Below are 27,619 nucleotides of genomic sequence, written 5' to 3' on the forward strand. Positions count from 1 at the left end.
GAGCATGTGGTACCCCCTTCGATCTCGGAGTAATTTATCAGCGGCTTGGAATAGGTGTTCAGGGGATTTTGTATTTAACATAGGGTTTGGAAAATATCTATTATATTCTGGACGTATTGGACGTACTGGGTCGTTAAAACCTCTGGTATTATTATGGGATCTTCCTCTACCTACATAAGCTATCGTTTCTAATGGCTCTGATGGCATTTCTGATTCTTCCCCCTCCTCTCTGTTTAGGTCAGTGGCGTCTACCTCTAATCTTTCTTCGTGTATTCGTTCTACTTCTTTGCGGATCTTTCAGTACATAGCTACTATACATAACTGTTTATCATGTCTCCCTTCTGATATATTCTGGCCCCAAGTGACAAGTTTTTGCATTTCTTCCGGATTTATCCCAGGCCGGTCTTGATTTCTGATTACACAGTTTATGAGGAAACGTAACAGTTGTCCCTGTACCTCCGCTTTCTGGTACTCCATGGCTCTGCTAATACTTTCAGGACCTCGCCCTGACTGGACAAAGTGATATATATTTTCTAAATGTGTAGTCATTCCTGGTAGCTTTGTTAAATATATTGCAGCTCGTCGAATACGTAATGATGACAGCAGCATTTCGTCCCGTTTACCGGGCACAGGATCATATCTACAATCTACTAGAAGTTCCTTAAGCATGTCGGGAGTTGCTAGTTTGGGCGTACGTTGGTGTGCTAATTCTCTAAGGGAAAATTTATTTCCTCTGGGTGGCGTAGAAAAAATGTCTGTTGTACCTCCTGTAGCACCGTCTGGGGTGCTGGACGTGAAAGGATTTGTTGAAGGTGAGACAGCAACCGTCGTTGCGGGAAAAGCGGTAGAAACAGATGTGCTTGTCGGAATGTGTGTCGGAGCTTGTTGTTGCGGAGGTACAGACGGATCTTGGCGATGAGCATCATCGGCAAGCGGTCTATGTGGTGCGGTATTAGCATACTCGGGAGCTGCGTCATCTAAATAAGAGGAAAGGAAAACATCTTCTGCCGTTCTGGGATGCCCCTTGGGATGTGCTTTTATCGGAAACAATGGAGGTGGCAAGTCTTTTGGTATTTCCGGAGTAGCCTTAGGTAACCCTTCGGCCAGAAGTGGATACATACCATTCATAAGGGCGTTTCTTTGTCTGTCTACTTGTTCTGATTTTACTCGGGTACCTTCCTCAATTAATAGATTTTCTCGGACTTTATTTGAATTCTCCTTACCCTTATCTTCCTGTCTGAGTGCTTTTTCTGTACGTTTATACGATTCTTTACGCCATAATTCAATGGCATCTTTCTGTGACTGTCTGGCTTTCTTTTTCCATAATTCTTCTTCTACTCTCATGATGCAATCTGCATCCCAGGTCCCCGCTGCGGGCCATCTCTGACTCTCTGGTAATTCTTTGGTGTAGTCCACCCATAAATCAAGAAATAATACGGCATCTAGGCCATGCTTATGATACATAAAGTACCCTGGAGTGTCCCTTGGTGGGATGGGAACAGCTTCTTCGAGTACTCCTTTTCTAGTTTTGATCTGTCTTAGTTTCGAAAAGAGCGGCATTTTTAGACCTTATTACTAGAACACACTTTATACAAGAAAGACACAATAATGAACAGTCATTCACACCACAATATATAGAACGTATTAAAACATTTAACACTTAAAAGTTTTACGAACAATGATAACTAATAGAAAACTAGTTACTGACATAATACTGACACTAGATAGTACTTATTTATATGCAAAACATACTATATATACTGCTAAACAGTACAGATACACTGCTAAAACAGTGCAGACCGGATTTGTGTACCCAAATCCGTCTTGACCGGCACAGACTATGTGCACGTTGAATGCCTCCCCGGTAATGGTACTCACCGGGTAGCTCGGAACGGAAGGCCTCGGAACGGAACTGAAACTGGACCGGACTGGACTGGACTCGACTGGACTCGGAACTTCGGAACCTGGCGGGTCTCTGTATACCTCGGATCTTGCTCTCTCAGCTAGGCTCTGGTCGGGATACTTCGCACTTCTCACCGCCTCGTCTGGGTGTTGATCGCAGCCTCAGTCGTCCCCGCTTGGCCGGAGGGAGATACAGGAAATCCTGCAGGTACGCGTTTTTGTCCGTTCAGCTGTGGCAGGAGACCGGGCCTGCAACGCACCGCCGGCGCGTGAGATGAGAAAGTGTCCCTGTTCGGGCGCCAATTTATGTGGTAAATATTTCGTTACCGGTACTATTTTTTATGCGGTAAAGTCTATTAAGAATAACTCAGTAAATATAAGAGGCAGAATCCGTGGTATTAGAGGTTTTAAAAGGCTTTATTCCTATACAAAGGAATACAATTCGAATTGTAGGCATTCTATTCCATCACCACGAAAGTTCAGGAAGGAAGGGCATACATTATTGACAGATAAGCAGTTTTATAGAAAATACATTACAGTGAAACAGATGCAAGAGGCGTAACAGCTGATAAAAGGTGCATACGTAGCTAATAGAGGGCGTAAATTAAGAAACGTCATTATACATGATGTCACAAGTGGGTGGATCCATAAGAGAATCCTGCAATGTCAGCAGAAATATTTGGCAGAGATGCGCGCGCAGCCGCATGACGTGTGATTGACGTGCAACTAGAGGGTGAAGGGGACTTGACATTTAGCTCTACATGTGGAGACAGAAGTCTGGGGTTATGTCAACCTAATCCCAAATCATATCTAATATCCTATGTTTAAAGAACTGTGTTATCCAAAAAGAGAGGTCTCTTAGGATAGAATCTTATTCTATACTGACTATACTGACTGTTAGTGCGTGTACAAGCGTCTAAGTGTCTACACTAGATGCGAGGGAGCAGAAATCTTCCATAGTAACAGGGCTATGAATTACTTGCATGAAGACAGAGAAGCCGGGCCCTTTGCTCGGTAGCTGGAAGGATGTTTACTTAAACTACTAGACAGGAATGCATTGGATGAGGAGCGGAGCAGATAATGTTGAAGGTGAAATACAGTTTTGGCAGGCAGACAGGCCGTGGTCAGGCACCGTTAGCCGCGCAGGGAGTAGGACAAAGTTCATGGGTACAGATGCGAGCTCAGACTGGAGCTTTCAGAGGCAGAAGGCAGAAAAGGCTTGATGACAGAATTCGGGCCTACTCGCCTGAATCTGTAAAAATGTGGAAAGTGAACCACATAAAGTCGGTGGCCTTTCATACTTAGGAATGGAATATCTGACCCATTCATGGCGGATCTGAAAGAGCACATGTTAACGGGGGACGCACATATATTTGCGTCTTCAAAACTGGAGCAGGAGGGAACATACATGTACTTATAGCATGCACATGGAGCCGTTGGGGTCTACGATAGGGGACATAACTGATCACAAAATTCATATTTCCTCACTTCAATGCTTCTGTTCTTTTTAAATTATAAGTATTTTTGGGTGATTTTCGAGTGATGGTATGTCTCATTACTGGCATAAAACTGTTCACTCTTTCTTTGGAAATTACTGGACGTGGAAAGGGAAATCGACAGTTTGTGTCAAATTTAGCGTTTGCGTTATGTCTTTGTCGGCAATACTTTCCACATTGATGACTTCGATATGCAAATACGCCACACTAATCGAAGGGAGTCTGCTGCTGTGGTCGCTGGCAAGTTGGGGTCACTGCCATTCAGGACTCAGGACACAGTTCCACATGTGGGATCAGCTTGTGTTGAAGACGGTTAGTGGTACCATTTGTCGCCGGTTGCCCACAGTGTAGGGCAGAGGTAGCGGTGAGGTAGGGTCCACAGCCACTTGCATACGTTGGAGAACCAAACAAACCTTGCGTAGTACCGGTTCAGTGGCACCACGTGTCGCTGGTCTTCCATGTGGAAATACCCCTCGGTGATCGAAGGGAGTCTGGTGCTGTGGTCGCTGCCATTGAGGACTCAGGACACAGATACACATGTGGAATCGGCTTGTGTTGAAGATGGTTAGTGGTACCATTTGTCACTGGTCTCCCACAGTGTAGGGCAGAGGTAGCAGTGAGCTAGGGTCCACAGCCACGTGCATACGTTGGTGGCCCCACCGGCCTGCATAGGGCAGGTTTAGTGGCACCACGTGTCGCCGGCCTTCCATATGGAAAAACCCCTCACTGATCAAAGGGAGTCTGGTGCTGTGGTCTCTGCCATTCAGGACTCAGGACACAGTTACACATGTGGGATCGGCTGGTGTTGAAGAGAGTAAGTGGTACCATTTGTTACCGGTCGCCCACAGTGTAGGGCAGAGGTAGCGGTGAGCTAGGGTCCACAGCCACGTGCATACGTTGGTGACCCAAACAAACCTTGCATAGTACAGGTTCAGTGGCACCACGTGTCGCCGGTCTTCCATGTGGAAATACTCCTCGGTGATCGAAGGGAATCTGGTGCTGTGGTCGCTGCTATTGAGGACTCAGGACACAGTTATACATGTGGGATCGGCTTGTGTTGAAGACGGTTAGTGGTACCATTTGTCGCCGGTCGCCCATAGTATAGGGCAGAGGTAGCGGTGAGCTAGGGTCCACAGCCATGTGCATACGTTGGTGGCCCCACTGGCCTGCGTAGTGTAGGTTCAGTGGCACCACGTGTTGCCGGCGTTCCATATGGAAATACCCCTCACTAATCAAAGGGAGTCTGGTGCTGTGGTCGATGTCATTCAGGACTCAGGACTCAGTTACACATGTGGGAGCGGCTTGTGTTGAACAGGGTTAGTTGGCACCATGTGTCGCCGGTCTTCCACAGTGTAGGCGGGAGGCAGCGGTCAGCAAAGGCCCACAGGCAGGTGACGTTGACTTGAGCTGCACAGATTGGGAACATTTGGTCTTCTTAACCCATTATAGTCTCTTACACAATTTGCATCGCTACTAATGTTGAATTGTGAAGCATGTAACTCCAGTGTAGGGCAGAGGCAGCGGTCAGGATGGGCGCACAGGCACGTGGTGTTGAGATGAGCTGCACAGTGGCACCTGGATTACTCAGCATGTGCGCACCCTGTGATGAGACGTGGTCCCGGCGGGCCGCACTGGGAGCAATGTGTTTTGTCTAAAGAATTCTGCGTTGATAAGGTCACGTGGCGATGACTTATGGTGCAGTGAGTTAGTAGCACCTGAAGCACACAGCGTGTGCGCACCCTGCGATGATGCGTGGTCTGGGTGGGCCGCACTGGGAGCAACGTGTCTTGCGAACTGAACTGCGATATCTGCAATCGCCCCTACATCTGAATTGTGAGCCGTGCTGTCTGTAGTGTAGATCGAAGTCAGTAGTCGGTACAGACATAAGTCTGCGGTGATGTGCCGCTGGGTTCGCAGGGGCCATGTGTCGAGGAGGCCCGCGGTTATGGTGGCTGCCACTTGCCAGGGTGAGGGCTGCCGTTCTGACAGACTCGTTGGTCTTCCCACAAGTGAACCACGCCTAGGGCCTGGTCTATTTATTCATACTCCTATGCTGGAGTGGCGTACGTTGGAGCAGCCCACTCCCCTTCCGCTTCCATGGGAGGACAACACAGCTACATGACCGAGATCTTCCCCACTGCCTGAGGTAACATGGTTGCGTCCACTGTGCACCACGGTACAAGTATCACTAGTATATCTCCACATGGAGAGGTTTGTGCTTTGCATAGTGAGGTTTGTGCAGCACATGAGCGTTACACTTGGCATTGTGTGCTTTATCAGTGATGGGTGACTTGCCTCCTTCATATATAGGGGCATATTATCGAGCAACAGCGTTAATATAATCGCCGCTTTAGCGGCAGAAAACTGCCGCTAAAGCGGCGATAATTGGCTTGATAATATGCCCTTGAGAATTCCCATAGAAGCCCATGTTCTGGTGTCAACATGGGCTTCTATGGGAATTCTCTACGGCATATTATCAAGCCCATTATCGCCGCTTTAGCGGCAGTTTTCTGCCGCTAAAACGGCGATAATGTTAACGCCGTGCTTGATAATATGCCCCATAGTTGGTTGCTCATCTATCAACATTCAGCTATTGTGTGGCTGAGGGGCATGGCGTTTTGCGAAGGTCCGTTCTGTTTTGTGCTGCCTCGGTGGTAGTAGGGGGGTGGTCCGGGGGGGAGGTTCTGGTGGTGGTGGGGCTGGGTGTTGTGGCGTTGTTGGGTGTCGGAGCTGCATGATCAGTAGCTCTATCACGTGTTGGTCCTTAGTAGCTCTATCACGTGTTGGTCCTTAGATGTGGCTGTGAGTTGGGTTGATATAACGGAGTGGATACTCGACCTCCTTACACCAGTTAAAGGTTGATGTTAATTTGTTACTGCTAACTCGGCTTATCACCTGCTTTTTGGATCGCATTGCAGATTTGGCTGGTCGTTGAAAATATGGGGAAGTGGTGTTTTTGTGGTTTTTTTGCACGGGAACGCCTACTGTGCATTTTATTAGCGTTAGATGTGGCTCTTGTTTGTGGCGATTTTGTTGGTGTAAGGTATTGATGGAAGAATGGTGAGATTTGCAGTTTTCACCAAGTTGAGAATGGAATGATAATTAAAAAACACAGAAGAAAACATAGGTTTAATGAACGTTATAAATATAAATTAGCATTTAAAAAACCTTTGAAATTCACTGAAAAAAACATAGGTTTCAGCCACGTTATAGTTAGAAATTAGCATTTAAAAAACCTTAGAAATTCACTGAAAAAACCATAGGTTTCAGGAACGTTATAGTTAGGAATTAGCATTTAAAAAAACCTTAGAAATTCACTGAAAAAACCATAGGTTTCAGGAATGTTATAGTTAGGAATTAGCATTTAAAAAAACCTTAGAAATTCAGGTTTCAGGGACGTTATAATTAGTTGGACATTTGACTCAAACCAGAGAAATTCGCCTGTTATAGTTAGTTGAGCTAACTATAACTCGTGCCCCCGCAATACAGTTATATACATACCATGTCACTTATTTAAACATATACTAACACATACTTACACTCTAATACAATAACTAATACAAGGACACACTGATCCATACAGGCACTCTCACAATCACTCATTCTCACATATAGTCATTTATATAGTGCAACACTCATATATACTGCCTTTCACATATGGAGTTTCTCACATGTACCACTGAGGCATCCATTCACTCACCGAGACATTCATACACACACTCACTCAGCCATACAGACCTTCACAGATACAGACTTGAACACATATACCTAGTGAATTAGCCACTCACACATCTATGCAGAGAGTCACACCGCCCCACCCACCCACGCAGACACTCAGGTACTCATACAGGTACTCAGACAAGCAATGAATAGCTCATATAGATCCTCATTTAGTTGCTAACTAAACCATGGAACTGCTTACACATCGACTAACAACCTAAACTGTGGGAATGTCTATATCAGTCGCTAACACATGCATTAACCAAGACACAATTATTTAGTCACTTATACAGTTACTGACACACCTACTTAATCATCCATGCTGAGTCTTATACACACATTCATTCGTTAATACACCATGGCATATATATATTTATAAAACATATTTAAACTTTACAGAAACACACATTCACTGGATGATGTCATCAGTGATGTCATATGAGATGTCATCAGTGATGTCACTGACCATGTCATGAGTAATGTAATACGTGACGTCATCAGCAGTGCATTGCGGGGGCGCGAGTTATAGTTAGCTCAACTAACTATAACAGGCGATTTCTCTGGTTTTATATGACTCAAATGTCCAACTAATTATAACGTCCCTGAAACCTATGTTTTTTTCAGTGAATTTCTAAGGTTTTTTTAAATGCTAATTCCTAACCATAATGTCCCTGAAACCTATGTTTTTTTCAGTGAATATATATATGTGTCGAATGAATCTGTATGTCTCTACTAGGAAGTGGAGAAGGCTGAAATTGCCTTAGCTGAAGTGTCGCTTCTAGAACACACGCACTCTCAGAAGAGTGTTAAGTTAAACAAGTAAAAGAAACATTCTTCCCCTTTATCACCCACATCCGCATTCTCACAGGCCTTTTATCACATGATTTCTCTGAAGAAACAATGGAAGAGCTGGCGTTTCCAATTAATAAGGAGCCAGGGAGATTGGCATCGGCTTGTTACATGCTTGGAAAAAAACAACAATGCAGATGCATGCTGGTAAAAAACAATGGCGAATACCAGAATGACAAATGCTGATAGTAAGTTTCACACTAATTAGGCCAATCGAAGATTAAGAACAAACCATGCAGACCGACATGCACACGAAATCCTAGCTAAAAAGGAACCAAGGGGAACAGTCCCAAAACACAAGCTGGGCTGAAAACAAAGAAAAAAGAAGTGCAAACAGAATTAGCCCAAAAGTAAAAGGATACAGTAATAGGCCCCAGCTCCGAGGGAGGGAGGGAGCAAAACACCAAAAGGGGGACCAAAAACACACATTAGCCACAGAGAAGAAAGCTTTTTGGTAGGACACTCCAAGAAACGAAAAGCAATGGGGAGGCTGTAAGCCCACATAGTAGATGTGTCAATTAATTGTTCATTTTGTACGTAATAGATACAGCAGGTCTCGAAGAGACATCACATGCGCTGCCGTTTCGAGACCTAAAAAGGGACTGTGAATTCATAAAATAAGATTAAAATTAATTAATGGAGGTGCACAGTGGAGCTGACACCAAAGTGGGAGAGAATGAAAAGTTACTCATCGGAATTAATGATAATCCAAGAAGATCAGAGTCAAAGAGATTGCGTACCAATACAAAGATGAAAAAGAATAACTTCAGTTTAAAACATCGGGAAGACACTGAGTGCAGTAAGGTGAAACCCGCAATTGTAAAGGCTATTCCTTGACCGAAGGTGGATCATTGCCTATTAATTGTATAGGGCGTTATACGGTTCCTACGAATTTAGTAGCACTCTGTATTTAGAACAACAAAACTTTATAATACAGAGACTGAGTATTCATATATAATTAGTAATTGTTGATCTGTTTGGCCAGCTTACAGTTTCACATCTAAACTCCTAACTTTACAGAGTTATAGATGTTGTTGATAACCTCAAACATGACCACTCAGATTCCCAAGGAAATTGTGGAAACAGATCTAACACTTTTGTTTGTCACTTTTGCATGCCCAAGGTGTCACAAAGAAAAGATACAAAAATGCAGATAGAGAGATAAAGTAGATAGAGAGATAAAGGGGCATATTTACAAGTCCCTATCGCCACCACAACGTCACTTTTCCTGATGTTGTGGTGGCAATAGGATCTTCGCCTTATTTACAAGGCAACGTTAACGTGGCTTAACGTTGCCTTGTAAATAAGGCAGCTTTCACTCTATTCTTAGTTTAAAAGGGGCGGGCAATGGGTGTTGTGGTGGGCTTTCCACCGCAACACCCATTGATTTTGACGCTGCTCCATATTTCCAAGGATGGCATAATATTACCCTGGTGCAACGAAGAGAAATGTTTAATTTCTCCTAGTTTATGCTGTTTCCATGTGTGCTGCATTGTGCAGCACACATAGAAACAGCAAAAGGCCATTGATTGTTAATGAGCAGGAAGGTGTCCCTTCCTGCACATAAACAATAAAAAAAAAAAAAACGTTTTGACACTTTTATGTGTGCTGAATTATGCAGCACACATAGAAGTTACAATACACAATTTCAGGTTGTTTATGTGCAGGAAAGAACACCTTCCTGCACATAAATAATCTTCCCCTGTAACTCAGGCACCCTTGCACTATGGTGCAAGTGTGTCTGTGTTGGTGCTAGATGGCTAAATTAGCGCCAACATGGGGAATCACAGGGCTACACTGTATCCTTGAAACTACGTGTAGCCCTGTGTTTCAGAAGTGGTGGAGCGCCACGCTCCGCCACTTCCTTGTAAATATGCCCCAAAGTGTGAGAGCAAGTTAGCGAGAGAGATGATAAAGCTAGATATTGGTGAGGTAGAAAAAGCTAGATGGTAGAGAGTGGTAAAGTAGGGATAGATAAAGAGAGGGAGTCATGTGTAGAGGTAGACAGATAGTGGAAGGGAGGTTGACAAAGAGATACAAAGGACATAGAGAGAAAAAATAGAGCGAAGGACAGAGAGGAAGTCTTCTGACAGATCTAGTCACTTTTCCAGTGGGCCCTGGTAAGGGAAGTCTTGGGCGTTTGACCACTTCACCCAAGCGTTTCTGATTTTATGTTATTGTGTTTATTGAGAACGTTTATATGACTCTTGGGATAATCAGTAGTTACTGGCAGTGTACCTGGTGGGTAGTGGCATTTACCAGAGGTGTACAGGGCCTCAGTTATTATTGTTCTTGCATTAACTAACCAAGTTACACCTTAATTCTTGTTTTTAAAGGAATATTGTATAGTTACACCAGCATGCAAAATGCTTTTGACCAAAAATCCAGGACAAAATTGGCACCCATTACATGGACAGCTGTGCAGGCGTGCCAATATGTGAGTGGTGTTGGCCTAAGGTTGTCAGATGACTCCATGCATCAAGGACAACAGGTTCCATTCATGGGCTTTTCTTTCACAGATCATTGTTCTTAGATGTGCTAATCGAATTAAAGGGAACCAGGAATGCAATTTCCAGAAGGTATCAGGTTGTAATTGTTTGAAGCAGTGCTAGTCAATTAGTTTTGTTGAACTGAATCAAGACTACAGCTCCCAGAATGCATTTGATTGTTTAAGAAAAGCGCAGTACTGGAAATAGTGTCCTTCATGACATGGAGTCATCTATTAACTTTCTGTGTGCCTCTTTGTGTGACTAATTGCATTTTCCCAGGAAGCTATACGTGTTATGCTTGTATGTATGGACAAGTTCTCTCATGCTTCCCAGCTCCGCACATAATGATCTCATCCAGTCCGGGTTTTATTGCAGTCTGAGATTTGTAGTCCTGTTGGTCCCATTATAATGTCAGGACTATAAGTACCTAAAAGCAAAGGAAAACACTCCAGGCTGTATTAGTGAGTAATACATGGATCTAGGACTATTGAGAGCTGTCCATGTTCACCTGTGTGTGTGGCCGCTGTGTGCACAAACGCATGTATATGTGGTATGTGTGTGCATGTGGGGGTCTGTTGTAGTTTATAAATGCCTGTGTGTATGTTTGTCTGGGTGTACATATAAGTGCTTCTTTTCATCTGCCCTGGTGGTGAATGGGTAATGGGGTCTCCGTGCCCCATAAATCTTCCTTCTGCCCCAGTAGTGTCATCCTAATTGCAAAGCCCACTCATGCAGTCCTCCTGGAGATGTAATAAACCATAATGCAAAAACTGAGTTATTTTAATGATGAATTCTAGCTACATATCACACATAATGACTGTAATTGAAAAAGACCACGATTTGTTTTAAATATGTAGTATAGATTTAGTAATTGATTTGTGCATGCCAAATCAATATCACCTTGACTGTGAATGTTACAATTGTAATTCTAATAGACACTGCAGTAAACATCTTGGGCCAATTCTAATAAGTAACTATAGGATAAAAATTAAATTACATTTAAAAAATACAATTGATGTTGCCTCCCAAACCAACCTCCTTTTGTGAAGACAAGGGTAGCGCCAGGTGGTATAAAAATGTAATGGAACAATTTATCTGGCATAGGCCAATGCACTTTTCGTCCTGTTTTTAAACTGCGTTAAGATAAGACCTTTCAAGACAGCCCCGCTCCTCCGAAAACTCAGACAGACCTATGTCATTAAGGGGCATATCAGCAAGGGCCGGCGATAATTATCGCTCAGCGCTCTTAGCGTGAGGATAATTATCGACGGCTAGCGTGGATTTTTATCACTGAGATGGCGTGCTATTAGCAACGCTTATCTCAAAAGCGATAAAAATCCTAGCACTAACTGCCAAATTTGAGATTATCGCTGGAAACCCAGTGATAATCTCACGTAGTGTGGCGTTAGCTTGTTGATAGGGTCTCACAAACTTAGCCATGATATCCACCTTCCATAGGATATCATGGCTAAGTCAGTCCTGAAGCAGGCGTAAGGAAAGTAGCGATAACAGGGGTTATCGCTACTTTTCCTGCCGCTATGCTTTATAGCGTGGGGCTTGATGATAGGAGAAATGTCGCTTAGCGACATTTCTCCTGTCAGGTCAGGTCAGGAACGGCCACTTTGCATCTCATTAGAGATGCAAAGCTGGGCATTAAGAATAGGTGCGCTAATGCAAGGTTTCACGCGTTAGCGTGACCTTGCTAATTAGGCGATAAAATTATCGCCGCTTTTCGGCCAAAAACGGCCGCAAAAGCGGCGCTAATTTTCTATTGCCGCTTTGTAAATATTCCCCTATATCTTTATAAGGTGTTTATTTACAAAACATGAAAATTCAATGCTTCAGAATTTTTACAATTCACGTTAAGGGCACCATAACATCATTCTAAGAAGAAAATCTAAAAAATAACTACAAACAGCTTTCCAAATTTCCTATTTATGTTTATTATTTACAGGAAAACGACATGACCGGTACTGGTGGCAAAGATGAAGCAGCCACGAGGGAGGCAAAGATGCCAAACCCCTCACATCTTTAGGGCAGTGTTTCCCAAACGCAAGTCGATTTTTAGTAGGTCATGAAAGTCCTAGCAATAACATAAGATGCTTTTAAATTCTGTAATAATCTTTGGGAGATGTGCTGGCTTTAAAGAAACAGGTTAAATATGAGGCTGTCTTCTCACAATTTGCTGCTCATTTTTCTAGAACAATTGTATTTTTGTTCACATTATCCTCTCACTCAGAAAAAATATGAATGATGTGACAATCTTGCTGGGGTACAGTGAGTGTGAAAGGAAAGGCTGTAGGGTGTAATTTTTTGTAATACACAACAAAATGCAAATACCTGTAAATGAACTGTACACATTCAGCACTTTATAAAGCAAAAATGAAGCACATTTGTTTTGGTAATTCTGAAGTGTGATGGAAACAAAGATTTTACTAGGCTCAGAACAAATCAAGACACTTTTTGTTGGTGATGCGCAATCGATAAATATGCACATTATCATTTGTGTGTGATATAGTTTTATCAGTAAACCATATCTCTCTGCACAGTGAGAGGCCATTTCAATGGAATGTGTGCTGTCTGTAAATGACCGTGTGCTGCCGCATGATGCTTTAGTTACATAAAAAATCTTTTCTGGGTCTTTTAAAGCTAGATGGGTCGTAAAAGAATTGTCATGCTAAAAAGTAGGTTGTGGTTCCAAAAGGTTTGGGAAGCACTGTTCTAGGCCCATGTAGCCCCAGGAGGCCCCCTACCTTCCACCAGTGCACAGCAGTGACGCAGTGTGTGGCCGAAGTCCTTTAGTCGCGCGCCCAGCATTATGCTTCCCGCGTCAGCACGCCCAGCCTGACCGTGCCACTCTCTATATTTCTAGAGTTAGCGGGGGTGCTGCCATTCCTGTTAATTTCATTCATATTTTCCTACAGCACCGGTGAGTGCTGCTGCTCACTAGGTATAGTTCCTTTGATAAACGTATGCCCTGGCTACTTATTGGTAATCTAAGTCCTATTATTTGTTGTCCCAGCCATTGCTTGTGAAGGGAAACCCACCTCTCAGACAGGAAACATTAGGAGTGCTGAAAATGCGAGACCCGACCACCCTGCACCTGGAGCCACAACAGGACTGCCAATCCCGGCGTCCTCCCTGTCACTACCAAGCATAGTCAGAGGCCTAAAATTGAGGAAGGGTCATAATGAGTGCGACAAGGAGAATTAGGACTAACACGAATGAATATAACCAATAACAAACCAGGCCATTATCTATCCTTGATGACATGGCATCTATTACCTTCTGTGTGCATCTTTGTGTGACTGAGTGCATTTTCGTGGGAACCTGTATGTGTTTTGCTTGTATGTCTGGACCAGAACTCTCAAGTTTCCCAGCTCCACACAAACCCATCTTGCCTAGTCCGGGTGCCATTACCTCCACGTCCCTCGTCCTCGTCTCCGCGTGTTCTTGTGAGACATGCCATAGCAAGAGCCTTCAGACAAGAGAGATCAGAATCACCTGAATACAAGAAATGTGAAAATCATAATGCAAAATAAGGAGTCTGTTATATTCTTTGTTCAATGTTTCATACAGTGTTTAACATGCTTTTGATTACAGCTGTCATTTGCTCTATGATGTCACTGCATCTTGTTAGACTTAGAATGTTATGTTTCAACTCTGTATAGCCAACTGACTGGGAGATGGAAGTGCCTAGCATATGATCAGCTGTGTAGTCTTTTGATCAATAAACCACATTTTGAATTCAATCCTGCTGAGTGGATCACTACAGAATCCAATCTATTGATCAATGAAATTACACACAAATAAACCATATAATATAATGATGCAATTCCATTCTCGCAGAGTTAAGAACACAAGAACCAAAATTCTCATTAACTGTCCAAACTGATATTGTGCCGTAGAAGTATGCGCTGATGCCCGTGTCCTAGCCCTACATATCAGGTGCAGTGAAACTCCATTACCACAGTTCAAGATGCTGTTGACATCTTCTTAATCGTAAAAAAGGAGGACTGCAAGATGCAGCGGATATCTTACCCACTCGGATGCCTGCAGTGATAGCCACCAGGAAGGCCACCTCAAATTAAACTTTAAATCAGCAGCCATTAGAGATTAAAAGGATGTGACTGATTATAGTTAAGAACCAATGAAAGATCCCAAGGTGCAGACATAGGATGTGAAAGAGATCTAGAATGAGAAAAAGTAAATCTGGAGGCTAGAATATCAGCATCCTAGAAAGACTCAAGAAAACGCTTTATTGCAAACAACTGAGTCTTCAAGGTAGGCAAGGAAAGGGTAAGGTGGAACCCAACCCACGCATATTGTAAAACATACGGAAAAGGGCATGAAACCCCTGATACTGAATGTGATGAACACCACTTGTGGAAAGAGGGCAAGTGCTTTAAAGTAGTAGTCCTAGGGCCTAATTTACGAGAAGTGGTGCATCGCTGCGTGAAAGCAGCGATGCGCCACTCCTCAGCGCGCCCTCCTTGCAACACCAATGATGCGTCATATTTACAATACGACGCATCATGTCGCAAGGAAGGATAGATACGTCAGTATAACTGACGTGCCTGTCAGCGCAAAAAGTGGCGCATTGCTGGAGTTGTGTCGGAAGCCCGACGCAACTCCAGCAATGTTCCTTTCACATGGGGCAAGCCCCATGTGAAAGGGCCTCCGTCACCCTTACACCTGTCATGAGGCAGGCGTAAGATTGTGACGCATTGGCGTCCTTGAAATGGCGCAGTGAAATCTCATCGATTTTGCTGCACCACTCCTACAACCCTTTTTTGCGGGGAAACACCCACCCTGCATACATTATACCTGACGCAGATATATTGTAGCGCAGGGGCTTACGAAGTGAAGCATCTGCCTAGATGCGTCACTTCATAAATATGGCGTAACATGGCGCATTATTCACGCCACTGCTGATGCAACGGCGGCGCAAAACTGGCGCAAGGGGCTCATAAATAAGCCCCCAGATTTTTGGATAGCTTCCACCAAGTGAGGTGTAGGACCTCTGCTTTGTAAGCATACCCTTTGAACGTCCATGCCGCCAGAGATAGTCCTGAGAGGTAGAGGCATAGACAAGGTTCTGAGAGGAGATGGACACAATGGAACAATCCAAGAGGCACAAAGCTTGGAGAAAGATCTCTGTGAACAAAAGAGTACTATTAATATCACATCTTCCCCCAGCATCTGAATCTTGCAAAAGACCCTTGGAATCAGAGGAAATGGATGGAAAGCACACAATAACCTTTTAGACCACTTCACCAACAGTAGATCCACACCACAAGTTCCCTGCTCTGGATAAAAAGAGCAGAATCTTGGCAGGAGAGCATTAATTTAGAGAAGCAAAAAGTTGACAAAATGGAGTGCCAACTTTTGCATGCCTTCCAGAACATTTCTGGGGTAAGAGACACATTAGGGAATGGGTGCTCCCCTGGAGGTTGGTATAAGCCGAAAGTGTTGTAAAGCTCACAACATTGCTGTTAGCTTTCCAGTTAGAGGACCTGCGACTCTCTGTTGGAGGCCTGTGGTGTGAAAGGAGTGAGAGCCCAGTGTGGCCCCTCATCCTAGAGAGCTGGTATCCACTGTGAGCACCATTAGAGATTCTAGATGCATCACAATCCTCTGGGAAAGATCTGATGTCCCGAACCACCATTAAAGTTCCAATCTGATTTCTGGTGATGCAGGAACCAGGGTTTTCAATGAGTGGCAGTACAGAGACCCATGCTTCTGCTAATACTATAGCAGATGTAGTGAAGGATGGTCATGGAATCCAGGTAGTTGATGTAGTTGTAAAGATGACTGCTCAAGTAAGACTCATAAGTTATTTATTCACATACGGACAACGCACTCAACCAGGAGGCACAGTGCATAAAGAATAACTGACGATCTAACAAACCGTCTAAACTGTCAACATCAGAACGTCCAGCTGTCAACATTCCAGCTGGTGGCTGCCGCGCGCAGGAGGGGAGGGGCGCGCGGGGAGAAGCAATAAGCTAAGGGGGAAGGGAAGGTTAACTACACAACACAACGCATCTCCTTCCCTTATGAAAAGTTGAACCTAGAGGAAGAAAGAGAGGAAAGACATGAAAACTGAAAGATGCTATGCCTGGTTACATTTCACAATTATAGTCTTTATACTTGCTGGGTTAAGCTACACTGCGCCCGCACTTGCTGGTGATGGTCACTTCATCCAAAGTGTTATTTTCGGGCACCAGTTCATGGCTCTGTACTTGTTTTTCAATAGATTCCAAAGAACTACTAGCGGCACCCATATCAGGTGAACTGACTGCACCACTATGCTCCGAACACACTTGTTCTTCCACAGACACCTGGTCAATTGCCTTACCAGGAGATGCTACTGAGGCGCTTGTGCTATGTTCTCTCATACCCCCAATAGTCTCGATATTCTCACTACCTTCTCTACTTCCTTTGTTTTCTCTAATAGTTTGTGGTCGCAAGCCAATGCCCTCCCTTTTCCATGCCATGTCCGGACACTTAAGGGGTTGGAGAGAAGGTCTCCGGGTCGTTTGTGATTTTTCTGAATAATCACATTGCATGTGATTTCTCACCGTTCTCTCGATTTGTATGTCACACCCAGGCCACCTTTGTTTAGTTTTGTTCGTGTCCAACTGTCCCTCATGGCAAGGTTCAATGAGATTCTCTCTTAAAGTGGTCGGAGGTTTAACCTTTCCTTGTCTTAAAACCAGTTCGTTTTCCATGGACAGTTCATTCCTCACTTCCCAGAAAGGCCGCAATTCATTTCTACGTGATACCTTTTTGGGCCATACTTCAACAATAAGTTTCCTAACTTCTTTTAATTTATCACCACTTTCGTTCTCTTTGTTCCATACCTCTTCTTTAATGCTCGGGAACTCTTCCATGATGCTTGCTACACATAGTTCTTCTTCCTCTACCACGTATTGTGTAACCTGGACCTGTTCAACACTATTTGGGTTTAGAATTATTCCAAGTTTTCCCTGGTCCTTCCAGCCCAGCACTGATGGGCCTGTGGCAGCAACATACATCTTGCTGTTGGTTTTTCTTCCCTGAAATGCAAATGTTAGTTTTTTGTAACCCTTAAGTTCTATCGGTTCTCCCGTGAATGTTTTGAGTGATATGTCAGGTCTTTCTAATTGTCTTCCTACCTTACTGCTAAATTTCTCCCTCCAAACATCATGGTTGATAATAGTGCATGGTGAACCCGAATCGGGTACTATATCTATATGTACTCCTCCAATTTCCACCACGCACATAGGTTTCTCTTTCCTCCTCTTTTCGTCATCCTCTTTATCCGTTGCCTCAGTTACATATATTACACATAAATTGTACTCCGAATCATCCGAAGAGTCATTTCCAAATTCTTCCTCATCCTCATCCTCTACAAATTTTACCTTTTCTTTCTTCTTCCACTTGCATGCTTTCTGAAAATGACCAATGATCCCACATTGGGTACATTTGTTGTTTCTCGCTGGGCATTTCCAGTCATTCGCCAAATGCTTACTGCTGCCGCACCTGTAACATTTCAACTGCTCGTATGAACAAGCATTCTCTTTGAATTTTGTAGTGTCCTTCACTCTATTACGAGTACTTTTACTGTACCCACTTACTTTTGCCACCACATTAGCTTCCTCAATGTTACCTTTACTCTCATTGATGACTTCCTTCGCACAACGACCAGTCAATTCTGCCTTCTTTACGATTTCAATAACCTGTTGGAGGGGTTGGCACAGTGCATAAAGAATAACTGACGATCTAACAAACCGTCTAAACTGTCAACATCAGAACGTCCAGCTGTCAACATTCCAGCTGGTGGCTGCCGCGCGCAGGAGGGGAGGGGCGCGCGGGGAGAAGCAATAAGCTAAGGGGGAAGGGAAGGTTAACTACACAACACAACAGTAGTATATTTATTTTAAGTAGATGGTACAGGATAATAGTACATAAATTAAGTAAAAGTAAAGTAAATACAAAGAATAAGAAACCCCACCAGGAGCAGGATGGTGCCAGCTCAGCCCTAACTCTCAACTGACAACCCAGAGCACTGCAGCATTTTAATACATCATCATGATGTCAACATTCTACAGGCTAGGCAGGAGACTATGGGGAAGGAAGTGTGAAGTGCCATCACTACACATCTTCCCCTTTTACAATATCAACAAAAACTTAAGGCTCAAACAATGAAGTAAGAAGAAAACAAAGTAAGGAAGAATGAGAAACACTCGAAGAAAGAATAACACGAAAAGAACATCAAGAATGAGAATAGGAGAAAGCAATAAAGGCATAAGGTGGAACAAATAAGTAACACCATGAAGAAAAACTAGAAAAGATGAAAGAAACAATGCTAGTGTGCACTTGAGAAGGACAAGAACTAAACGAGGAAGAAAGAAGAAAGACTATGAAAGAAACCATGCTAGAATGCACCGAGAAGGACAAGAATTAAGAGAGGAAGAAAGAAGAAAGATTATCAAGGATGCAAGAAGGAAGACAGGACATCTTCTCCTTCAACAACAATATAGAAAAGAGACAGGAAAACAAAACGAAAAATACACTGAAAGACAAAAGGTAACACGTACAGACAAAACGTTCACGATACAGCGAGGCACACCAGTTGGCCATACTGGAATGGATGCATGAATCAGAGAACGCAGAGCAAAGCAAAGAAAACAGAACAAATAAAAGCAAGAAAATTACTCCCGCAAGAGAACATAAAAGATCTCCAACACATAAATGAGAAGAAAGGTGAGTAAAAGAAAACTACACCCAACAGGAGTAACAATATTGAATGAATTAAAAGAAAATCTTAGTTGCCAGGAAAAGTTAGAATGGAAACTTTGCGCAAAATGAAACAAAACCTGGCATAACTTAAGAAGAACATTTAACAACAGGAGTTCCGTGCACAGAACCGCTGTAAATACTCATGAGTGAACATAGTGAATAAATAAGAAAATTCAGGAGTCGACAACCTAAAAGAAGAAATTTCCATAAAACAGCATAAAATGAAACATTTTCTAAAATAAAACTTGTGAGAAAAATGCATTGTGCAAGAATTCAAGCGAAAGTGCGAACAATTCTGCAAATAACTAAGCATTCAAACAAGTATAGAAAATTACATGCATCATAAATATGAAGAAAAAGTGAACAGCTGTTTGAAATAAATATAGTAAGTCATAAAAGACATAACAATCAAAATATATAGTAAATTCTTGAATGAAATAAGTGCAGAAACACAACATGCATCAACTAAACGAAGGAGCAGTCTACTGAAAATTAATGAGCAATCAAACCTGTGAAGGAAAATTCATCATTAAAGAAAATGAAGAACATGAAACTCTTTTAAATATGTATATAAAATAAAATGCTAAAGTAACATTTCAACATTTCCTTTTGAAAGAGTTAGCAGGTAAAAATCATGCTACATTTGAATTAAAATAAAAATGGCAAAACAAAACAGATCGTACAAAACCCATTAAGGAAGCACAATATAATGAATAAATTGTACAGAACCAGACTTTGGCGAAGGAATAAAAAAACAATAAAATAAAATAAAAGAAGTGGTCACCGTTGTCGTCTCCGTAGAAATGTAAAAACAAAGTACTCACGTTCATCGTGCTTAATAAATTGACAAATGATAATCCCATTATCAGCACGAAGAGTGAAATCTTCGTGAGTCTCCAGAACTCAAGGCAAAAGGAAAATTAAGAAAACCTCAAAGATGTTCAAACACTCTACATATTGGCAGAGTGAGAAACTGGAAGACTTGAGGTGCTCGAAGACGCTGGTAAAATAACTTTATTGGGTTTGACTGGGAGACAAAAACAGGGTTGGCATGTGAGGCTCGTTGAAAGCTTACGACGAGAGAAGGTAACGTGCCAATCTCAAAATGGCGGCACGCACTGTAACGCTGACCCGGGTAGCTCACGGCATGAACAAACACCATACGTTGCCGAGCATCTATGCACAAGAAGGGAATGAAAGGACGTCACAGAAGAACATGAGGAGGCATCCTAGGACGTCACGGAGGCTTCACTGAACAAAGCGGGTGAGAGCGTGCAGTGAATTATGTGCGCTGAAAAGAGCTCGTGCGACATTTGAAATTAGAAAATGGCAATTCAAATGGAAAGAGCGACCAAACTGTCAAAGAGAAACACAGACACAGTCCCAAAACCTCACAAAATCCTAAAAGGCACATTCACACCCGATCACATGGGTTGTGTGTAGGAGAGCCAGGGTCAGGGGTCTCTCAAATCAGTTGCAGCACTTAAAAATGCTGAAAGTCGGCAAATTCCTTTTGGAAGATAATTTGGTCAGGGACACAGCGGAAACAGCGGGCATCATTTGCATTTACCAAACACAGTTGGGGTTAGATCTTTGCCCCAAAACGCCATAAATCTTGCCAGACTGTTTTAACACGGTGTCGAATTAAGTCATTACAGCACTTTAAACACTGCCAGTTAGTTATGAAAAATGAATGCCAGCGTAGTTCACAGGGTTTCTCAATTTGGCAAAATGGGTAGAAACGGAGGGAAATCCTCACGAAGGCAGAAGGTTACAGCAGGGACTGGCAATATATGGAAGAAGTGGGCGACCGGTGGATTGGTCACTGGTGGGGTTAGCCAGTATGCTTGAGGAAGAAAACGAAGTTCATTACCTTGAAGCTGCTTGTAATTGAAAATCTTTGTAGGTTTCTTAGTTGATGAAGGAGGATTACTTTGAAGTGAAAGTCCAGTGAAATTGAATCCACGCAGGTTTTGAAGTCCAGGTCGTCGCCAAAATAAGTGTAGTGAAGGATGGTCATGGAATCCAGGTAGTTGATGTAGTATATTTATTTTAAGTAGATGGTACAGGATAATAGTACATAAATTAAGTAAAAGTAAAGTAAATACAAAGAATAAGAAACCCCACCAGGAGCAGGATGGTGCCAGCTCAGCCCTAACTCTCAACTGACAACCCAGAGCACTGCAGCATTCTAATACATCATCATGATGTCAACATTCTACAGGCTAGGCAGGAGACTATGGGGAAGGAAGTGTGAAGTGCCATCACTACAGCAGATTACAAAGATGATCTCACTGGAGATTCCTGACAAGACAACAGGACAAAGAGAAGGGACTGAAGACAGACTGCTCTCACTTTTGGAAAAAAAGCCTGCCTAAATCTGGCCCCTATGGAGGTTATGTGGGCATTTCGGAATATGCAGAAGAAATCCATGCTGGTTCAGAGAGGACTTTGTCATATCCAGTAATTGTAGAGTTTGGACCTCTATTGGGATGTGAACTAACCAATCGTCTAGATAATGATAAATAGGAGACGAAGATGACTCACAAGCAAACATTTTAGAAGCAAAAAACTTGAAACAACGGTTGACTACAGGTACCACACCTCATCCGAGTTTCAAGAAATTATGGTCCCGCACACTACTTTTCCGATACCTGCCGTTGTTTGGTACTACTGTCCAGCAGACATAAATTAAAACCACAAATGGAAAGATGCACCTGGAAAGATATTGTAGTCCTTGGGAATCCAATAGAGTATTGCCAAATATCTGTTTAATTCTCTCTTTATTTTCGATCCATATACGTACAAAGGACATCCAGCCAACGTGTTTCATTCAAAGCATCTTATTTTTACTTTATCAGGGCTCAAGTGTGTTGAATTCAAAAAGCCTCTTCCTTTTTAGGTCGAGCCTAGAGGCTGCGCGCATGCGCTGCTCTGCTCTGCGAGGCATGATGTAATCTCTATGTTGCTTTAGGCCACACCCAACACTTTCCATTTGCTTTCAAGATTTCTTTCTCTTGATTGGTAAAATGATGCGCTTTGCCCCGCCTTTGGGCGTGTTTTCACTTTCCTGGCGGACTGCCCCCCTCACATGTGCCCTTCCTTTCGTGTTTATTTATCCTTTGTTCGGCACACTCTTTGTTTTTTGGCATAGAAGGGTCCTGAGCTGTTTCTCACTTCCCTCAGCCCTCTCCTTCACTGTATGGATTTCTAGGATCTGTTGCTATCTTCAAGTGCTACCTGTTGTCCCTGCACCTTTGCTCCCACCCCCTCTCATTGTCCTAGTTCACCACCTACCTCGTCTCACCTCCTCTCCCTTACCTGGGCGTGTGATGATTTTTGGTTTGCGGACAGTCATAGAATCGAAAGTGCAGACTTTCAGTGAGTGTTTTTTTATTTTGTTTTATTTATTTAAATCCATTGGCATGACTATGCTTTTGTCTGTGCCTGTTCAGCTTCAGCGCCCGTCCGTGCCGCCCCCCTCCCCATCGCTTTGGTATTGTTGTCTGCAAAGCAGAGCAACTGGATCGCGGCCGAGCTGAAACCGCAGTAGGTTGCCATACACCACGTTAAGGGAGTTGGAATTTCAATTTAGTTTTTAGCTTGGTTTCAAGTTCAGTTTTCAGTTTGGTATAACATTTTTGTCATTTGTAGTAATGTGCGTTATTTTTTCTCTGCAGAACCAAACCCGTGACCTACAAGTGACATATCTCGACATCGGGCTCTTAGCTCAGTAAATCACGTTAAAACTTCAGAGCTAGTTACCACTGCAGAGCACATTTACCAATCCCGGCTCAGGCGCTTTGGTGGCGGTGATAGTGCTATGGAATAATATTTTGGGTGGTGTGAAGAGGCGGTGCTGCCTCTTTAGATCTACAGAAAGAGGTCTGTGCATCATGTCATGCTTTGATATGACGTGGAGTGCAGAAATCATTCAATTAAACACATGCCCCAGAAAGTAAAAGCCTTTTACATGCTGCCACTCGGCACAATAAAAGTTAAAAACGGGCGGGTCTTCAAAATGCATTGAACAAATTAGGGGCATATCAGCAACAACCGGCGATAATTATCGCTAAGAGCACTTAGCGCTAGGATAATTATCGCCGGTTAACGTGGATTTTTATCGCTGAGATAGCGTGCAACGCTTATCTCAAAAGCGATAAAAACCCTTGCGCTAACCGCCTAATGTGAGATTATTGCTGGAAACCCAGCGATAATCTCACAAAATGTGGCGTTAGCTTGTTGATAGGGCCTCACAAACATAGCCATGATATCCACCTCCATAGGATATCATTGCTAAGTCAGTCCTGAAGCAGGCGTAAGGAAAGTAGTGATAACAGGGGTTATCGCTACTTTTCTTGCCGCTATGCTTCATAGCGTGGGGCTTGATGATAGGAGAAATGTCGCTTAGCGACATTTCTCCTGTCATGTCAGGTCAGGAACGCCCACTTTGCATCTCATTAGAGATGCAAAGCTGGGCGTTAGGAATTTGTGCGCTAATGCAAGGTTAGCGTGACCTTGCTAATTAGGCGATAAAATTATCGCCGCTTTTTGGCCGAAAACGGCCGCAAAAGCGGCGATAATTTTCTATCGCCACCTTGTAGATATGCCCCTTAGCTTTTTATGAGGGCTGAAAGAGGAAAAATACATACAACCGGAGGAGGAAGTCATAAGCGCCACTCCTTCCAGCTTCTACTGTACGCTCAAGTGGGCGCCATTTATAGTGCTGTTATTTATCCTGTTTCTAAACACTTCCAACCTCAGCCGCTATGAAGAAAAGATAAATACACACAATTAAAACTTTAATATAGCCTTATAGCCCGCCTAGCGGGCTATACCGGCTATTAAAGGCCCGGGCCGAAGGCGAGGGATTTTAATGGGGACGGAACTTTAACAGCTGGTATAGCCCTGCTACGAAGGGCTATAAGGCTATTAGAACATTCTGCCACTAGAGGGCAGAATGTTCTAACAAATTAAACAAAGGCCTCTCGAAGCTCGAAGGGATTCAAATCCCCTCGAGCTCCGAGAGCCCTTTGTAAAACATTGGAATGTTGCTCTGCGGGCCTTTATCGGCCTGTAGAAGCAGAGAGCACAACATTCCAATGTTCTAATATGTGTTAATAGTAATGGGATGGCTTATAAGAAAGGCATGGAGGGATTTCCAAACCACGTAAGGATCATTTTGGATACGGAGCTGGGTTCGTATCCCAGCTTCACCTGAATTTCTCGTGGTTCTGTGCAAATCTCGTAATCTCTTTCCCTTCAAGCCCTTTGCTGATACCAGTTACCTCCTTCGAGGGAGAACTGCAACAAGGTGACAATTTCATGCAAATTTTAATACCAAGATTGGTCAACGAGCTAAGCAAAGCTACTGACCTCCTTGTGATCTGCAGTTACAATTCTGAATTCAGGTAATGTCAGCTGTGCCATTCATCCTTCCGATGCAAGTATAAAGTAATAGTAACTCCTGTTGTCTAGAACTCTTATAAACGGCAACCAGCATTACTTGCTACCACGTTCTTGGCATTTGTTTGAGCATCCTGTGGCCCCTGGATTCCTGCCTCCTCCAAATGACAGTTTGGATGAAGTTGCAGGGCCTGAACATAGCTGCTCCATCTCCTGTAGAATTGTTGGGGCCGGATTTCTCTTTTCCACCTCAGGTTACTCACAGGGACAACGAGTGGGTAAAGTTAATCGGCTGGCCTCAGCATTGGAGGACCGGCTTCCATAGGGCGTGTGGCTGCAGCAGCAGAGAGAGCCTGGGGTCCAGGGCAGGCACTGGGTCCTTGCTGCCAAGAACAACTGCAAATGTGTCAGTCAACTTCAGTCATTGGTTCTCGTGCCCTGTGAGTATAGGAATTTTGCCTCATCACATGTGTCTAAAAAGAAGTACACTTTAGTGGCAGGTCTGGCGAATAAATGCTTTATTTTGTCGATGGTTCTTCTTTCCATTCTTGTTCAATTTTTTAATTGTTGGTAATCCTTGTGTGTTTATGCTATTTTTCCAGATTAAAATAATTCAATGCAAATGGTATTCTTAATTTGCACCAATAAGAATCTTATTTTTCTGTGAACCTGAAAAAAGGTTTCTAAATCTCTTCCAATACCCAATCTCCTCAACTAAAATTCTAAATGATTGTAATTTTATTTTAGTTTCACATTTTTAATGGAAGCATATAATCAACAACTTTAGGTCATAGTATGTTTTATTTTTCCGGCATATGCTTGCAAAAAAATATGTAACCACTGAACCAACTTGCCAAGGCCATATCTATTGGCTTCACCAATTACTTTTTGTTTTGCTATAAAGCGTGCAATATTTAGCCCATTTCCTTGTAAAAAGGTGAGAAGTGGGGGGAGTGGCATTTTTCTCCCACAGATAGCAAGCACTAAGTCTTAAAGTGCATGAACCTTAGAGCTCTGTGGCTGAAGACATTCGCCTTGGCACCCTGACAAAACGCACTGCAACTTGTTTCTTCTGTGACTGTTACTGTCACAGAGAGACAGAATTTTTTTACCAGTGAAATCGTGTGCAAATCACCTGTGTATACTATTCAAATAGTCACTATCACCTATATGTAATCTTGAAACACAGTTGCTTCAGAGGTGTTTTGCAAACACTTGCAGTGACCATGTGTTTTGTTTTTGCTGATACTGTTCCACATTGGCAAAAACATTTTTTTTTATTTTTGTTGATGTGGAAGAGTATTGACAGAAAACACTGGCAAATGCAAAAGGTCAGGTAAAGCATTTGAAAGGCGAGACCTATTGGCTTTGCCAATGCTTGTTAAAGTTAAGTCCTCATATATTAATTCAGTAGATGTTGAATTATATCGTGTTATGTCTCTCTTATACGAAGATCATGTAATACCCAAGTATACTTTTACAGTGCCATCTGGTAATCAGGTATCGAGGGGGAATAACCCCGGAGTGGATACCTTGATCCGTATCTTGGTCATCCTGTTGGACCTGGTAGAGGTGACCAAGATATGTATCAAGGTATGGACTCACACTGATACCTCATTAACGGATGACACTGTAAAAGTGTACTTGGATATTACAAGATCGTTGTATAAGAGAGGCATAAATCTATATAATTAAACAACTACCAAATTAATATGGAGGACTCAACTTTAAAAAGAATAAGGCTTTTTAAATTCAACACACAAGCCCTGATGAAGTTAAAAGAAGATGCTTTGAGCGAGAAGCATTTTGTTGGATGTACTTTGTACGTATATGTACGCCCGAGGGTAGCTACGCGCCCTAGAAGTCCTAAATCAAATCAAAATAAAGTGAGAATTAAACAGATATTTTGTTTTCCACAGGCTACAATTTCTTCCTGGGTGCACCTTTCCATCTGTGGTTACAATCAAATATTTTATTGCATTTGTCACCTAAACTTTTCTGTTCTATTAAGGACATGGAGGCGAATATTATGCAGCCTCCTCTTCACTTTTTGTTCTCAGCAGCCAGAGACCACATTTATAAAAAAAAAATGTAATCATGGTAAGAACTGCAATACCCTTGAGTATAAAGAAACTACAAAGCCCAATAAAGCACCATAGTACAACTAATCAACGATAAGTAGAGCATATAAGTCATCAAGACCAATAGAAAACCTTCACTTCTTTCTGTGAGGTTCTAATATCATGCAAATGTTGAAACCGTCAGAGTTATTCCTGCTTTTGGTCTGAAACTAGATACAAATAAAAGTACTAAATAGCTTACTCAAACAAATATAAAATGAAAGGAGAGGGGTGGTTACATTGAGATTTACATTTACCAGATTAAAATAACATTGTATGATATATTAAATTATGGGTGGGCTAACATTTGCTTCTGTGTGCTTAATTGAACTGGAAATTCTTGTTCACAAATGCTATACAATGTTCGATTCCTTGTCAGGACAGGAGGCTACATATTTTGCAAGTTTAAAGCTTGTTCACAACTAAGGAAAAGGATTACTTACTGGTTTATAATAGAATTTCTTAATAATAGAATCCAAGACTAATCAATCATATGGATAATGTGTTTTAAACATGTGCCTACATTAAATGATTTAGAGGTTGTTGTTCATCTAACAGAGTGAGCACCAAAAATAAAGGCATCAGTGGCAGCTTCAGATAGAGTCCATTTAGTCCATCTAGCTAAAATGAAGAGGAAACAGAAGCATAACAGTGTACAAAAGATATTAATAATTCACCTGTGGGAGATGACCTAAACTCTTTAGTAGTGGATTTGCATGTCTTTAGGCAATGGACCACGCATAATTTTTCATCCCTTGGAAAAGCATGATATGTAATCTGTTTAGTAGCACATTTGGTTATTTTTTATCCAAAAATGTAACTTTTTTAGGAGAAAAATTCATACCTTCAG

Source organism: Triturus cristatus, chromosome 2_1 (genome assembly GCF_964204655.1).
Source record: "Triturus cristatus chromosome 2_1, aTriCri1.1, whole genome shotgun sequence".
NCBI lineage: Eukaryota > Metazoa > Chordata > Amphibia > Caudata > Salamandridae > Triturus > Triturus cristatus.